Source organism: Hibiscus syriacus, unplaced genomic scaffold (assembly GCF_006381635.1).
Source record: "Hibiscus syriacus cultivar Baekdansim isolate YM2019G1 unplaced genomic scaffold, ASM638163v2 tig00110503_pilon, whole genome shotgun sequence".
NCBI lineage: Eukaryota > Viridiplantae > Streptophyta > Magnoliopsida > Malvales > Malvaceae > Hibiscus > Hibiscus syriacus.
The window spans coordinates 6,322,767-6,335,021 of record NW_024062764.1 but is presented as its reverse complement, the minus strand read 5'-3'; positions in this window follow the sequence as shown (position 1 = coordinate 6,335,021).

Below are 12,255 nucleotides of genomic sequence, written 5' to 3'. Positions count from 1 at the left end.
GAACGGAAGTACAATATATATCTGAAATTCAAAAAACGTCTGAATTACTCTAGAAAACTCTAGAGTAATCGGATAGACTTGACTACTAAATGAACTAAGTAACCTCAATGACTGAGGATTAAGTAAGTAATTGAGATAAGTCTGGAAACTCGAATGAACTTACATGATGTATCATCTTTATGGGTTATGAACCACAAATCAAGTACGCCAGCATTTCCTGATATAGTTGAAACATGAAAATGAAATAAAGACCAGTAGAATATTTGTTCGTCTCCTTAAGATCCATTCATTGATGATTCTGAAGATGATTTATGGACAAAATTTTTTGATATTAAATAGTAAATACCCTAGAAGGGCGATGAATTGACCAGTCGACAAACATCAGTTCTGGGAGTTGTTCGATAATCTGATCTATCGACATAGATTATAATGTTATGAATTTTTGTCTCTTCCTTATCAGCTTAAATCACATTATGAATAACTGATGATTTTTTCAGTTAATGAACTCTTCCGATAGTGATTCTAACTTCCGGTATTTTATCGGTATACTGAAGATCCGTGTTTCTCTACCCGATAAGATTATCCAGTATTTCTGAATAATATCTGAAACTCTAGTGTGTTCCCTAATCACATGAATATTTTATCTAATTTCTGTTTTGATATGAATTTTGTTCTGTTTTTTGATCTGGATTCTATTGTGATATCTGATTTGAATTCTGTTTTGATTTTTGATATCTCCGTTTACTACGGAAAATGTTTTATTTGGGGGTATGATTGGAGGAAGTATTTCAGGCCTAGTCTATGACTTGTAAGTCCTTACCGTTACCGCGGGCTCCTCTACTATGTGCAAGGGTAAGTCCTTACCGTTACCGCAAACTCCTTTGCTATGTGCAAGGGTAAGTCCTTACCGTTACCGTAGGCTCCTCTGCTATATGCAAGGGTAAATCCTTACCGTTACTACAGGTTCCTCTGCTATGTTCAAGGGTAATACCTTATCGTTTTCCCAGGCTCATTTGCTTTGTGCACAAGATAAGACCTTTTTGTAGGCTCTTCTGCTTTGTACACAGGGTAAGCCCTTACCGGATGTAATGGTGGGTGTATGGTTCTGGGGAACCTACACATTTTGGTGTTTGGTTGGAGGGATTACTATGGCTTTTGAAAAAAATATGTTTTAAAAAGATCTGTATCTTTTCACTGGTTTTGCAAGAACACACTAGATAACCTATTCTGATCTTTTGAACTCAATCATCCGAAATATTTCTCTGAACTAAAATCTTACTGTTTGTTACTACCTGAGATATCAGTGGAACCTCAGCTTAGCCTAAAAATCTGTTGATGTCTGAACCAATAAGGAAACATATATTTATCTGTTATATGCACGTTCTTCAACATCATATGGTAGTTCTGTATTACTGAGCTTTCCAAAGCTCATTCTATTACTCATCATTACAGGTTAAAAGAATCGTACCAGTGCGGCTATCGACATTAGTATGGGAGTTTCTCCGGCGTTGCTTGCAGAGTATGGTACATGCGATTAGGGGGTATGTAGGTTGTATTTTGTTTTATATACGAGTCTGAAAATCTGTGTTATTCTGAATACTGATAAAAATCTGTGTTATTCTGAATACTGATAAAGTTTACTTTTGTATTTATAAATTAGTTTACGAGCTTACATGTTTTAATAAAAGTTTTAAATTTTTTGAGATTTTTACACTGGGTCGTTCCGGTGGCCCTAATGTGACACCTCAGATCGGATCATGTCACCCGCATCGGTCTAAGGGGGTTACATTCAAATTTCAAATCACTAATTGTATAATAATCAATATTATATATACACAATACTAGTGGCGAATCCACAACATAATCAGAATGGGGTAAATTATAAATTTGGTAATTGAATTTTACTCTATCTCCTATTATATTTAATATATTTTAGGCTGGATGTTAACATGATGACTGAGATATGATAGTCGTTTGAGAATTTGGGATCAAGTTTTATCATAATATTGTTAACAAGTTAACGTTGAACTCAAAATAGCATCCATTTTTTAATGGAAAAAGATGAGTTCAAAACATAATGAATAGTTAAGTGACCAATTTGTAACTTTTAATAGTCGAAGAACTCAACAAATGAACATTATAGTCAAATGACTATTTTATAATTTTTAATAGTCAAATGACTATTTTATAATTTTTAATAGTCAAATGATTATTTTATAATTTTTAATAGTCAAATGACTTAATAAAATAATATTTTATAATTAGGGATCATTTACGTTATTTACCCTTTATAATACAACTATTAATCTTTCATTGAAAGCAACGCACGATTTTCCATTCTAAGCACCGACTATCTTCGTGCAAATATGGTCTGTTCAACAATATAATTCACACATGCTTGAAAATAAAAAAATAATAATATAGAATTAATAAATATATGGTCACAATAACATCAACTTCATCATGTTGCTCATATCTTTGATTTATTTATTTGTTCACCAAACCATATTGTTTTTCTTTTATTTTATAGTTTTTAATTTTTATAAAATTCTCAACGTATTTTATTTTAAATTATTTTTCATTAGAAAATTATTCAATAATTGAATTGCTTAAGGATGTAAGAAGCTTTTGAATTTATTTAAAAAATCAATTAGTTTTTATTTTTTATACCTAATTAGTTTTGGCTAAAGTACACAAATGGTCCCCTGACCATATGATACTATTTTATTAAGTCACTCGACTATTAAAAGTTATAAAATAATCATCTGACTGTTCATAATGTTCCAAACTTGTCATTTTTATTTAAAAAAGGCAATTGTTTAAGTTTGACGTTAACATGATGACTGAGATATGATAGTTGTTTGAAATTCTGAGATCATATTTTATAATATCACAGTCAACTGATTAATGTTCAGCTCAAAATATCATCATTTTTAATAGAAAATGACGAGTTTGGAACATAATGAATAGTTAGGTAACTATTTTGTAACTTTTAATAGTCGATGGGCTCAACAAATCAATATTTTTTAGTCTGAGGACCATTTTGTTAAGAGACTTAATAAAGTAGTACCCTATAGTCGGGGGACTAAAACTTGGCGGTTGTTTAAGCTGGACGTTAACATGATGATTGAGATGTGGTAGTCGTTTGAAATTCTGAGATCAAATTTTATCATATCATAGTAAGTTGATTAGTGTTCGGCTTAGAATATCGTCCATTTTTTTAAAGGAAAATGATGAGTTTGGAACGTAATGAATAGTTAGGTGACCATTTTATAACTTTTAATAGTTGAGGGATTCAACAGAGCAACACTCTATAGTTTGATGACCATTTTGTCGAAGGGCTTAATAAAACAGTAGTCGGGGACCATTTGTTACTTTACCCATTAATTTTTTTGTACTCATTAATTTCATCAATTTATTTTTGAGATTCACATTGACCATTTAATCGAATGATTTTTTATAAGCTGGTGTTATATATTATGTTATGGTATTTAGTGTTTACCATGTGATAATCTTTTAAAATTATTTTATAAGTTTTATTTAAAAATAGATAAATATCATATCTCATAATCATAATATAGCATGCCACAGTAATATCTCAGAAAAAACATTAAGATTTAAATATTAAAATTAATAAAAAAATTAATTAATTTAATTTCTTAATTTGAATGTTAATTATATAAAGATTAAAATAGTTACTTTTTTTAAGTTTAAGGACTAGAATATTAATAGACACTTGTTAATATTTGTCATTAAATAAAATTCTAATAAAATTATAACCTCAATCATTATAATTAATGATAACAGAATTGAATCGGACGATTAAACCACCTAAATAATAAAAAGCTAGTAATGCAATAAATGGTGCAAAAATAATTTTTATTATTGTTATTTTGAATTTAACTATTTAATTAATAATTTTTGTCCTTTTTCATTTTCATCTTTTATACCAAACAAATCTCAAACTCAAATTATATCACCGTGCATTCAAACATTTTTTTAAAACTATTTAAATCCCATTAAATATAGATTATATTTGATTGTTTTCCTTTAAATATAAATTATATTTTATTCCTCTTTAATTATATTTAAAACTATATCTAAAGTTTAGTTTTTGTTTCATTCTAAAATCCCGCCGTTAAAAACTTTAGTTTTTATTTCATTTTCGTATCTTGTTCAAAATATGACGTTAAGTTTTGAAAATATTTAAAGTTTAGGTACTAAACGTGTTAAAATTTTAACGGCGGAGTACTAAAATAAAATGAAAACTAAATGTTAGGTATGATTTTGAAAAAATTGAAAGTTTAGGTACTAAAGCGGATCAAAACTGATAGTTTAGGTATTAAATGCGTAATTTACTCTAAAAAATAAGTGACTGAACTATATACTTTTTTCTATTTAGGTGCCTAAACTATTTTTCGTTCAATTTAGATGTCTAACGTTTCCGATATTACACTTTTAGGTGTCTAGACCGTTACTGCCATTAAATTTTATCGTTGAATAACATGTGTTGTCTTTATAAAATTTTTAAAATTTATGTGTTTTTAAAAATAGAATTTTAAAATTACTTGAGCGTGACACATGTCACTTAACGACATAATTTAACGTCCGTTAGATCGAGACACCTAAATATATAATGTTTGAAATACTAAGTATTTAAATAAAAAATAATATAATTTAAATATTTATTTTTATATTAAACTTTGTATTTTATATAACGGTGGGGTAATAACTATATGCAAGTCTTCGTAAGTCTTTGGTCAATGTTCTTTAGCTTGGTGTCAAGGGCAAATGGTCAGCGCCTTCTCACCATACGCGTTGACTTTCAAAAGTTTTGTATGATAGGTAAATTCAACTTCCAAATTTAGGTAAAAATGTATTAGAGTTTTTGTAATTTTAAAAAATTAATGTGTATTGTTTTTTTCAACTTAAGTTTTTAACCAATAGTTTTGGGTGTTGACCGTGGTACATGACAGTTCACTGTACTGATGTGAAGAATTTTTAATTATTTAATGATGTGATATTTCGAGATTAAGTTACATAATATATTTTTAAAATGTTATATTCAAGAATAATTAAAAATAAAGATTAATGCCGACTAATAAAATTAAATTAATAAAAATTAATAAATTTAAAGATTAAAAAATGTTTTATCTTATAATAGAAAAGTATACTTTTAAAAAAAATAATTATTTATAACAATTGATGATAAATCTATTTGGTGAGAATGATCAAATTTGATAAATTATAAATGTGATTCTCATATGCTTCTATTATATTTCAAAACTTAAATATAAAAGAAAATAAACCTAATTGCATTAAAAATATTAATTATTATATGAACCAAACTACCTCAATAATTAAAGAGATGATCGTTATCCTTAGAGGTAACGGTTCAAGCACTAACGATCGCAGAATATTTGAGCATTTATTGTCAAATGGTTGAGAGTACGTGAAACTAAAACAAATACTAACACTTATAATCATTCTTGATTAATAAAAGAAATTAATTATTCAAGTTTATATTGATTTAAAGACTAACAATTCAAACGTTTAATAAGTAGAATTCTTTGATGTGAATAATAATCCAAGTTTATAGGACGAATGGAAGTAAACCCTGTGACTTTGAACCTTCTGACGATCCCCGTAACCCTAAAACACCAAAATAGCACGATGATGATCCGCCTAATGAAGGAGGATTCCCGATGGCCATCGAGGTTGCAACCCCGATGGAGATCCTTCCATCTTCTCCAAGGACTGATCCCCCGTCCACCGATGATGGGAACTGCGATGATGCAAAGCCACAAGCAGAAACGAAAAGCAAACCATTGTCTTACAAAGCCTCCCTCGTAAATAATACTGAGTACGCTCGCAATTATGATGAAGACATTCTCAACGATGAGGACATTGAGATAAACTCTCTAACAACAAAATCCCTGGATCAGACTATGGTTCTCAAACTCATTGGGCACCGCATCGGCTACAACACCCCGAAATCCAAGATCTATGAATTATGGAAACCAAAATTAGCAATCAAGCTTATGGATTTTGAAACGAGTATTTTCTTGCAACTTTTCATTCCTGTTACGATTTTCTCAATGCTCTTGCAGATGGACCATGGACTATATTCGGCCACTACCTGATCGTCGAACCATGGACGGAAGACTTCTCACCATCAAATCCTTACCCCAAAAAGATCATGGCCTGGATCAGATTACTCGGACTGCTGACAACCAACCTGAAAGTGGCAGACGCGGCCGATTCGCTCGTATGGCAATCAACATCGATCTAAACAAGCCTTTAATCACAAAGCTCGTTGTCAATGGGAGGATCCAGATGATTGAATATGAAGCTCTGCCATCAATCTGTTTCAACTGTGGTAAATATGGTCACCTACAAGATTCTTGTCCCAGTGTACCAACTACCCAAAATCAAGAGGAAATCGTGGACCCGAAAGCCGATAATGCTACAAAGAATGATGATCCGATGTTTGGCTCCTGGATGATCGTTGAAAAACGACTACGCCGACCATCAAAGAAGTCCCCGACTCTATCAAACATCAACACCAATATTGAAATCTTAGAGTCTCGCTTTAATCTGATTTTTGAGCCAACAGATGATCAAAAGAACCAACAAAGTTGGTAGCTCTCAGAAGCCCTCGGCTCTCCTCTTGATTCCTTCCACCATACTGCCATTACTATAGATGAGAATGTAAACCCAAATATCCATAACCTGGAGATCGATAAGGGCCCTGGTTTGAAATCTCAAGTTACAACTCACTCTAATGACCCTCCAGACCCTACTGAAGCCACGTGCATGGAGCAAAACAACTTAAACGCTATGACAAGCCAACAGTGCAGTGATGACATGGTCATTTGCAACGAACAAACACCACGCCAGGGAGTCATGCAACCCTCGACTTAATCTGTTTCTTTTAGGTTACTTTATTCTTATATAATATTTTTATGAATTTTAAAGCTCTTTATTAGAATGTGCAGGGCTGCGGCCACCCGAGATTCACCACCACCGCGAAGTAATACCTTTGAGACTCTCGTCCATATTTAGTTGTTTTTGTTGAGCCATGTGTTAGTGGCAGGAAGGCTGACTCTATTATCAGCTCCTTGGGCTTCTCTTATTTCCGTCGAATCGAAGCTGCTGGCTTTTCTGGTGGGATCTGGATGCCCTGGTATGATACCATCCACATTGACGTTATGTTGAATCACTTTCAATTCATCCATCTCCGGGATACGATTAAGAGCAACAATATCTCCTTCATGGCCGTCACGGTTTATGCTAGTCCCAATAGCACCAAAAGGTCAGCTCTTTGGAATCACCTTTGTCACATTGCTAACTCGATTCACACCCCTTGGATTATCTTTGGTGTCTTTAATGCCACGATGTCCGATTCGGATAGAGTGGGGTATGCCAAGTCGACCAAATCTAGTGTTGCTTTCCAAAATTTTGCCTCTGACGCTGGTATGCGTGACATGGGCTTCCAAGGTCCAAGATTCACCTGGTCCCGTGGCAATGCTAATGCTCGTCTTGATCGTTTTCTCTGTAACGACCATTGGGATGAAGCTTTCCCCGAGTCCGAAGTTCACCATCTTATGCGCATGCGCTCTAATCATAAGCCTATTTTACTTTAGATGGGAAATTAATGTTAATTCTCTTTTGATCATCAGTTCCGTTATTTCTCTGGTTGAAATTCTCATGACGATTTCGCTCGCTTGGTTAGGGATGACTGGATTCCCTCTTCGAACATATCTGCTACTATTGCTAATTTCACCAAGGCAGTTGATACGTGGAATCATAATGTTTTTGGCCGCATCGGCACCAAAAAGAGGAACACTATGGCGCGCCTTAGAGTAATCCAGAAATCTTTGTGCATCCGAAAGTCTTGTTTTGTGATTGAATTGGAAAACAACTTATTAATTGAGCTTGAAGACATCCTTGACATGGAGGAAACCTTGTGGAGACAAAAATCTAGATCTGATTGGATCACTAATGGGGACCGAAATACCCGTTATTTCCACCAAAGAGCTAGTTTCCGTATACAAAAGAACAAGATTTCTAATATGAAGATAACGAATGATGAATGGTGCTCAGATAATGATATAGTTTGCGAGGAAGCAGGTAACAATTTCCATTCTCTTTTTACCATGGACCTCCCTAATGCCGAAAATCTCCCCCTTCAAGGTCGGTTTCTGCCTAACCCCGATTCTTTGTTGCTTTCTATGGATACTCCCCCCAATGATGACGAGATTCATGCGACTCTCTTAACTATGGCTCCGCTTAAGTGTCTGGGTTGGGACGGTCTGCATGCTGAATTCTTTCAAAAATACTAGAACATTGTTGGTCCCTCTGTTTGCAAGCTTATTCAAGACATTTTTAAAAGGGGAACTATTGATCAAGACCTAAACAAGACTATCCTTGTTCTCATCCCCAAATTCGACCATCTTGAAACTTTTAAAAACTTTCGGCCGATCAGCCTTTGTACTGTTATCTACAAGATTCTGACAAAGATCATTGTTGGGCGCCTAAAACCGATCTTTCCTATCCTTATTCAAAACAATCAAACGAGCTTTATTTCTGGCAGATGCATTGTTGACAACATTATTACAAATCAAGAAATTGTGCACACCATGAGAACTTCTAAAGTCAAATATGACTGGATGGCGATAAAAGTCAATCTTGAAAAAGCTTTTGATCGCATCTATTGGGACTTTATTCATAATTCTCTCATCGATGCTGGTTTTCCCAGTGGCATTCGATGTATTATAATGGATTGTGTGACCACCTCTAATTTGCAAATCCAGTGTAACTGATCCCTTTCTCAGTCTTTCATGCCTTAGCGCGGTATTCGGCAAGGGGACCCTCTGTCCCCTACTTATTTGTTCTTTCCATGAAACGTCTGGGACATCTCATTCATGAAACCGTCCATCAAGACACCTGGATCCCCTTTCGTTTCACCAAAAATGATACTCCCATATCTCATATTTTTTTCACTGACGATCTTATTTTGTATTCAAAAGCAGATATACAACAAGCAAATGTGACCGAGGATATCTTAGCTACCTTCGGCAATCATCTTGTTAATAAGACGAAAACTCAAATCTAATTTTTTGAGCACCAATGACGACCAGAAGCTAGCCATTAGCAACCATTTGGGTTTCTGTACGGTTGATAACATGGGCACTTACCTTGGGGTTCCTATCAATCATAGCAGAGTTAAAATCTTCGATTTTAACTTCATCCTGGATAAGATGTGGAATCGCCTTAATGGTTGGGCGTCTAGATCCCTCTTCCTTGTTGGTCGTATCACTTTAGAGAAGTCGATTCTCTCTGTCATCCCTATCTATTTCATGCAATCGACTCCCTTATCTATTGATGTTTGTCGGAAGATTGAATCTATTGTTCGTCACTTTATTTGGGGCTCCACGGACACTTCTAGAAAGATTTCTCATGTCTACTAGGAAGCCCTCTGCCAACCCTTGGACGTGGTGGTATGGGACTGCGCGACATCCATGATTTTAATATAGCTTTCCTCTACAAGCTAAGTTTCAAAATCCTTACCGAAACTGACACATTATGGGTTCGTCTTTTACGTAAGAAATATAAGATATCCACTCAATGCCCTTCTAACATTGTCGTAACCGGTTTTCGTCCGGGCACGAAAATATTAACTTTATGGGAAAAGTAATGTGAATAAATGGTTTTTAAAATAATTTGGGAGTCACCATCGGCCTTTTGAGTCAGGTAGGTCGAATACCTAAAAATCATCTTTTAAAAGAGTTTTTAAGAAAACATCAGTTAAAAGATAAACTGATCTGCGTTTAACCAAAAATTCATTCTTTTTATTAATAAAAATGGATTCGTGGTCGGTTACGTTTAGGGAAGGATTAGCACCCCTACAACGCCCAAAATTGGTACTTTATTAACTATAAATTGTCTCTATTATTAGAAGAAAAAATTTCGAATATATTTAATTCATAATCTTTTTATTTCAAATTTATAATTTTAAGAAAATATATTAATATATAAATAAGATATTTATTTATTTAGAAATATCAGAAAAGGGCTTCTAGGTACCTTAAGACAGCTCTTTCCTTCTATATTAATAAATAAAAACGTAATAAAACTAAATTATAATTTTTATAATAATTAGTTTTAAAATACCAAAATAGGACATCCAGTTGTATTAAGACTGCCCTTTTCTTTAATATGGAAAATAAATAAACATTATTAAATAAATAATATATATATTTATAATATAGTAAAACAATAATTAAAGTAATGATTTAAAATATATTAAAATAATAAAAATTAAGTAAAAAAATAACTAAACAATGACTATAAATAAATAAAATAATAATAAATGTAAAATTATTTAAAATAATGAACATAACTTGAATCATCATAAAATAAAATTACTAATAGTGTAATTAATCCTTAATTAATTAATCGTTGATTAAAATAAAATTTATCAAAGTTTAAAGGCTCTATCTCGAATAAATAAAAACTTTAAATGCTAAAAATGTAATTTAGCCTTATTTAATTAATCGGATTAAAATAAATGTTAATAAAATTATAAGGTACTAAATCAGTTATTTACCCTAAATATATATATAAACTGATAATGACTAAAATGTAATAAAATAAAATTGAATGACATAATTAAAAGAATCAAAATTTGCTTCCAGTGACTAATTTGTAATGTTATAAACTCGGAGTGACTGCGGAAAGGATTTACCCATGATGGAAATTACACAGATACCCTCCCAGAACGACGTCGTTTGGGGAGGGTTTTAAATACCCTAAACGCCTGGCCCGAAGGGCCAAGCTTCTCATTTGCCTATTTCCATTCTCTCTCAAAATGAGAGAACCAGAGTTCTATCTGGTTTCTCTCTAGTTTCCCTCGCCGGAGGGAAACCGGCAGCCATAGGCCACCGTACTCCGCCGCCGACCACCGCCGCCGGCCACCGTAACGGTGGTCAGAATTCACCAAAAACACCCCCAAAGCGTAGATCTAAACGCCCTAAGACCGATTCCGGTCTTTGTTTTCCCTAAAAGACTCCTAATCGGAGTAAATCTACGAAAATACCTTCGGTATTTTCTGTTCTCCGGCGATGTTTAGTGCTTCCGACGGTGGTCAAGGCTCCAAGGGTAAGTTTCTTTCTTCTTTCTTTGCTTTCTGTTTTGGTTTTATGTTGGTTGTGGGTTCGTTGGTAGCTTTATGTCTTCCCTTTTTTTTTTTCTTTTTCTTTGCTGGATCTCTCGTTTCTCTCGTGTTCTCCGTTGCTCTCTGTCCTTGCTCTCTTCTTTTCTTTTGCAGGTTCAGTGGTGGCTTTTATAGCCACCACAGTGTACTCCTCGGACCGGTCCGATCTAGCATCTTTGGTGAGTCACCAAGCTATGGCGGTGACTCACCATAGAGCACTGATTTGGTGAGGCAGCTGGCTTCTGGAAAGCTCGATGAGGTCGGCGTCGTGGAAGCAGCAGCGTCGGCAGCAACTGGTTGGACCATCTGGCATCAGAGAGTCGGTCGTCGGGGTGGCTTCAGGGGTGGCGCCGCATCTGGAAACTGCTGGATGCTAGGGTTAGAAACCCTAGGGTTTTCCATCTGGAACCCTTTTGGGCCGTTGGATCTTGCCATATCTAACGGCTGATGATGTTGACGGCGGCTGGGGGCTAGGGTTTGAAAACCCTAGCTGAAACCCCAAATTGATTCAGGGTTTCCATTTGGGTTTGGGATTTGAATGTAATTGGGTTGTGATTTGGGCTTTGTAATATTTAAATAATAAATAATATTACTATTAATAATAATAATAATAATAATAATAATTTTAATAATAATAATTTAAAATGAAAAAATTGATTTCTACAGCTGCCCCTCTTTGCTCATTCTTGTGTTAACAAGAATAGAGCAAAGACGAAAAAGACAATAATTTTTTCATTTAGCTTATTTTGAGTAATATGGAAATGTTGAAAACATTCTGCCTAAAGGTCTTATGAATGACCCTAAGGGTTTGAAAACATCAAAAAGCTCCCGAAGGCTTTTTTGGAAACATCATGCACTGTAGGGCTTACAGATGACCCGAAGGCTTTGAAAACATCAAAAAGCTCCCGAAGGCTTTTTGGAAACATCATGCACTGAAGGGCTTACAGATGACCCGAAGGCTTTGAAAACATCAAAAAGCTCCTGAAGGCTTTTTGGAAACATCATGCACTGAAGGGCTTACAGATGACCTGAAGGTT